At 38.8% G+C, this 6,153-nt stretch overlaps 1 pseudogene; it reads right to left on the bottom strand.

The window, feature by feature from the left end:
* Nucleotides 1-720: 720 nt before the first annotated feature.
* Nucleotides 721-3,008, bottom strand: LOC107088349 (annotated as a pseudogene).
* Between the last annotated feature and the right edge of the window lie 3,145 nt (nucleotides 3,009-6,153).

The following is a 6,153-nucleotide window of genomic DNA, read 5'->3' on the forward strand; positions in this document are numbered from 1 at the left end:
ATAATGGCCACTTGTTTTTTACTGCAGAACAGAACTGATGGTCCCAACCCCATTTATAAGGCAAGAAATCTCACTTATTAAACCTGACAAGGGACACCTGAGAAGTGAAAACCATTTCAGGTGACTACCTCTTGAAGCTCATCAAGTTCAGTTGTTTTACACTTATTTTGTTAAGTATATAATTCCATATGTGTTAATTCGTAGTTCTGATGCCCTCAGTGTGAATCTTCAATTCTCATAGTCATGAAAATAAAGAAAACTCTTTGAATGAGAAGGTGTGTCTAAATCTTTGGTCTGTACTGTAGATTGATAACATCAGCTGAAAGAAAGAACTTTATGTCCCAGTCCATCCAACACATTTTAGAACCCCCCACATGAAAGCGCAAAATGGTTAAGTCCATCCCACAACAACTGGTGTTTTTTACACCAAGTGTAACATTTCTGTGAAGATTCTCAGTGAGCCAGGTCATGGTCAAGCTTGAAAAATTCAGTCTAGGCAACTGGATGTGAAGTTTTTAGAAGACATTTGCATCTCATACAAGAGGTTACCTCAGTTCTTACTAGTGGTGGGAAGCACTGAGATTAATATACTGTAGGTCTAACAAAGAGTAAGGGGGGACTAAAGGTGGTTTTGATCTACTCCCACTAGGTTGGTCAAAGAGGTCACATGGGGGGTGTTAATGGTCTTTAGGGGGTTCTGATGGATTGTTAACTTCCTTGTCAGAGTGGTTGCCTCATTGAAGTATGAGTGAGGTCCGGCTGGGAAGTGAATCTTCTAGGTATTGTTCCTAAAAGTGCTTTGTAGGTGGGTGAAAGGTTATGTCTTGGACCACAAACTGTGTGGAGAGATGTTTTTTCCATGTACACAAAATGGCTTCCTTAACCCCTCGTGCCATCTTTCTTCCTTTGCAAGAATATGGATATTGTTGTCCTTAAAGGAGTGTCCTTTAGCCTTCAAGTGTATGTGAACAGCTGAGTCCTCTCCTGAGGAGTTGGCCGTCCTTTGTTGAGCCATGCGCCTCTGTGTAGTGGTTGCTTAGTCTCTCTCATGTAAAGGTCTTTGCTCTTTTCACTACACTGAATGGCATACATCCGATTGTCGGTCTTGTTTCTGGGTGTCTTGTCTTTGGGCTGAACCAGTTTTTGTTTCAGGGTGTTGCCGGGTTTGAAGTGCACAGTGACCCGGTGCTGGTTGAAAATCCTCCTGAATTTTTCAGAGACTCCAGCAACATAGAGAATGACGATGTTCCTTTTTAAGTTTTCTTTCTTCTCAGCAGACCTCTTCTTGTTTTTTTTTTTTTAAAAAGCCCATCTGGAACAACCATAGTTCTTCAGGGATGTTTTAATGTGTTCATGTTCTCTCCTTCTTCCTCTGTTGGTGGTGGAAATGGTTTCTGCTCGTGTCTCCAGGGTTCTGAACATGCCTAGTTTGTGTTCCATTGGGTTGTGTTAGTCAAAACGGAGGTACTGGTCAGTGTGTGTGGGTTTCCTGTAGAATTCTACTGTATGTTGAGTTGTCTGTCTTCCATGATGTGAACCGTTTAGTCCCAGATGGAAAGGCTGTCATCTTCCACATCTTTCCGGGTGAACTTGATGTTTCTGTGCACTGCGTTAATGTGGTCTATGAATGTGTTGATATCCTTTGCCTTTATGTTCACCCATGTGTCATCTACGTATCTGAATCAGTGACTTGGTTTTGTTTCCATGTATGAGTGTAAAGCCCTGCTTTCCACTTCTTTCATGTATAAGTTTGCCACTATGGGAGACACAGAAGAGCCCATCGCACATCCAAGCTTCTGCTTGTTGAAATCTTGGTGGAATTGGAAGTATGTGGTGGTGAGGCACAAGTCCAAGAGAGAACAGATGTGGTCAGTGGTCAGATTTGTCCTATCTGGCAGAGTGTGGACTTGAAGTTAACGCATCCTTACTGTCAGGATGCTAGTAAAATACATGTGCCATCATAGAAGGCCATGGTCTCATCCGTATCCAGTTTCAGGTTCTTTATCTTGTTGGAGAAGTCCTGTGAGTTAGCAATGTGATGTGTTGTATTGCCAGCCAAAGGAGTGGGAACGGAAGTGAGATGTTTGGCAATGCTGTAGGTGACAGAGTTAATGCTGCTGCTGATGAACCTGAGAGGAGCACCTTCCTTGTGTATTTTTGGGAGGCAATAGATCCGGGGAGCGGCTTCTCCTGAGTGCAGCATAGTATTGCTGCATGTCAGTGGCTTTGTCCTTTTCTAACTGTTGAAGGCGGCTGATTACTTTTTTCTTGTAACTGCTGGTGGGGTCTATCGTCAGTGATTCATAGGTGGCTCTCTCACTGAGGAGGGTTTTAACTTTGGCGTGGTAGTTGGCTATGTTAAATACAACTGTGTAACGTGTAACAGTGAGACAAGATTGATTGACCTAAGAGCTAGACAATATGGTCTATTAAAAGCAGAAACCAGGGCATTAAAAGGAGAAAGAAAAAAAAAAAGGATAGGAGAGAGAGGGGAGGCAGCTGTTGACTGCTTTCTTCCCCAAAAGTGAATCGAGTTTGCTTGCTATGCAGAGTCCAGTTAAAGTTCAATTCAGACAGCTGCTGTCATACGTTTACCTGAAATATCTACTTTGCTTAGCTAGTTGCCAGCCAGGCTGCTTGCTTCTGTACAGTAATTATAAAGACAATTATGGGCCAGCTAACCTTAACTGTTAACATTAACAAGTTTTAGAAGCTAACAGTGGCACTGGATAGGCCACAGCAGCTAGAACAATCCTGGTGGTCCTTCTGAAGATGAGCAAAACAAGGTGATATCACTGTTTAGTGTTCAAGGAAGAGCAAGTGATGATGCTTACCATCATGACTATTTGGTTATTTTGTTACTTATCTTGTATTGAGATGGCCCCTATAGAGCAAGCAAGGACACATCTGGGGACACAAGGGTTGACCTGCTGGTGGATGAGCAGCACCAGAATCACACCAAAACCCAGAACAGCAAAGTCCGGCAGAAAAGAGAGATCCTTAAACATTTCGTTGATATTTCATTGATAGCTAATTAACAGGCTATTGCTGAACTACGATCATCAGAATCAGTGGTGCTAAAGCAGGGAAACCTCTAATACCTGCAGAACAGCAGCCGTCAAAGACTGACTTCTGGCATGCCTGGTATAAAGGAATTAGAAAGTATAGAAAATCCACATACACAGAAAATACAATAAAAGAACTTTGTTTTCCAGCTACTGCAATAGACTGGTGAGCTGTCCACAGTCTACCCTGCCTTTGTCCTGCTGGAGAACAGAATAAGCAGGAGAAGACAGATGGATGTATGGAAAGATGAATGGATGGATGCCTTTAGGTAAATTCATTGTTTGAGAAATTCAATACAGATATTGAATGGATTTTATGAACTGCACAAACAGAGCTTTTTTCACATAAAATGAAATCTATATTCAAAACACAATTCAACATAAAAAAAAAGTTAAAGCCACAGCCTCCAATTGAGAATCTGCTGATTTTAGATCTCATCACTGGATCTACTGGCTTCCTGGGTTTTCTCTTAAATCTCAATAAGTTTTCCACAGGATTTTGGCCTAAAATCTTAGATGTCCATGGAAGGAAGTTTTGTTGTGACAAAGTTACCCTTGGCCATTGTAAGACAAATGGTCACACAACACAGTAGTCTAAACTGCACAAGGTGCTTTTCTGTACAAACATATTTCTTGTCTTTTATCTCAGGCTTCTTGGGTTGTTGTTTTTGGTAATTCTTGTTCTTAATCTCATATGACCAATGTGCACAGTTCCAGTTAAATGCCTGGTAGATAAAATATTTTATCTAATAGCCATTATTAAGACTTTATGATCCCATGATTCAACCATGCCCTGGTTCTTTGGGAGATTATTTTCAACCTACCTTAACCTCCTCATCATTGTCCATTCTGATCAGGAGAGCAGGAGTCCTCTTCTAGCATAGTGGCTTGCAGCTATCAGAACTTAAAAAAGCTTAAAAATTGAAAAGAAAGATCTAAATAATTTGTTTTAGAAGTATTTGTTTGGATAGTGGTGGCCTAGTTGTTAGGGCATATAGTTTGAAATAGTTCTGAGTTTGAGCCCGACTGCCACTCTGAGTGACCACCAAGACCTTTAACCCCACACTGCACCCCAAGGGGATGGGTTAAATACAGAGGTAAATTTCTCCAATATGAAATCAATACATTTTGATTATTTTATTTTATGATTTAAAGGGCTTGAATAATTCTGCTGTGTTTCTATGGTAAATCTGGATTTTCTTCTTAGTTTTTCAGTGTCAAACTAAGTTATTGTGATAAAAAAAGGAATACATTTCAAGTTCGTGCATCTTTGTGGAGGGGAGTTGTACATATAAAAGCTCTTAAGAACAAAATTATATGTTGGTTTCTTATCCTTCCAATCTTTGTTCTCTTTGAATAATTTAGCTAAACGAGGACTAACCTCATATTTTCTGATTTGTTTTCTACATCATTTACCTTTTCTTCAACACCACTGCGCTGCATTGCTAATGGTGACAGAGGACTTTTTGATGTCGGCAACTGCACCAGATCAAAGTCAGACTCAAAAGCTATCTGTGTGTGTATGTGTGTGGGGCAAAGCCTCTGTGGGAAAGAAAGGAGAAGGTAACTCCCCTCTTCCAATGGCTGACCTCCCCAGAGTCTCCCTCCAGGAATCACCCACATATACAAAGGGATATACAGCGATGAGATCATTGCTGATGAGATCATCCTGACTCTTTCTTCTCATCTTTGTGTCTCTCCCCCTTGACTCATTGAAAATTCATGACCAAAACTAATAGACATATTGAAGAATAAAATATTCCTTTTCATATTTCAAACATTCTATAAAAATCAAGGATCTTAAATTAAATTGCAATAAATGATATATTTATAACCAGCTTACAATAAAGCATCTTGTACCTCACAAAAAAATATGAACATTTATTTATTATACATTTGAAAATCTGAACTTTTACATAGTCTGGAAATAAGGATACACAATACTTGAAAAGCTATAGCAAAATTAAGATATTCCAAACTTTAAAACATCAAGGTGCTAAACACAAGAGCCATTTAAAACCTGTGAACAAAACACATTTTCTATATTACACTTCAAAAACAATCTAGAAATAAATAAAAATTTCTTAAATTACCTTTATTTAGCCTGAATATGAACAGGTAAATAGGATGATTTGCCAAGTACTAAAATTGCTTGGTATTGAATGCTGCCATGAGGTTCATCATTGCTGTGGTCAGAAAACTTGATAGAAACTTTATAGAATTCAAATAAAGTTTTTATGAATTGATTTGAATGAATGATTGAATGATTGAATTGATTGTCTCACAAAAGTTGTTAAAATAGCAAATCTTACACACAATTCAATAAAATCTTAATTGCTCCAAAAAAGCAAAGAACAAAAACATTCTTCTTTCTACTTTGGCAATTTGGCTTAATTTCTAAGAATTTGCCCCCTGGTTACCGCTGCTTAGGGGTCAAAGTAGATTTAAATTCACAGGGTTTGATATAAAAAAAATAAAAAACAGAGAACCTACATAATTGCCTTGTAATGCCGTGTCAATCCAGACCTAAATTAAATGACTATGCTAACTAAATGTTGAAATATTTAAAGGAAACAGAAAATGTTTTAATAACAATACAAGGAAACATTTATGTCATATCTAAATAGATAGAAATGAGAACTATGAGAAGAAAATGTTCAAAGATGTATTTACCTTTTCACCTGGCTCACTATCCAAAAATAAACAGTATGCAATTAAATATTTTCTTTGGATATAATTTAGGGATTCCTTTTGGTAGAAATTAAACAAGGTTTAGCATCACCTCTTGTGAGCAGGAAGAAATAAAATCTTGATATTTAGACAAAGGTATTTTTTACGCTTGGCAGAGGATGATCAGCCATGTGTAGTTCATTAAGTAGTGAGGGCAGAAAGAGCCATACTACTGAAAGCAAACCATTAGTGTTGAATGTGAAGCACAGACTCGTCGCGCATTTCTGCACAAGCACAGCTTGAAGAGCAGAATTTGTCAGAGTTCAGTGCACAGTACCGGACGATTCTTGGTTATTTTTTGCCCTGCCGCTGCTGCCACCCTCCATCTGTGGTCATGCAGAATGTGCACCGCTGCACG

Source organism: Cyprinodon variegatus, unplaced genomic scaffold, assembly GCF_000732505.1.
Source record: "Cyprinodon variegatus isolate N-32 unplaced genomic scaffold, C_variegatus-1.0 Scaffold215, whole genome shotgun sequence".
NCBI lineage: Eukaryota > Metazoa > Chordata > Actinopteri > Cyprinodontiformes > Cyprinodontidae > Cyprinodon > Cyprinodon variegatus.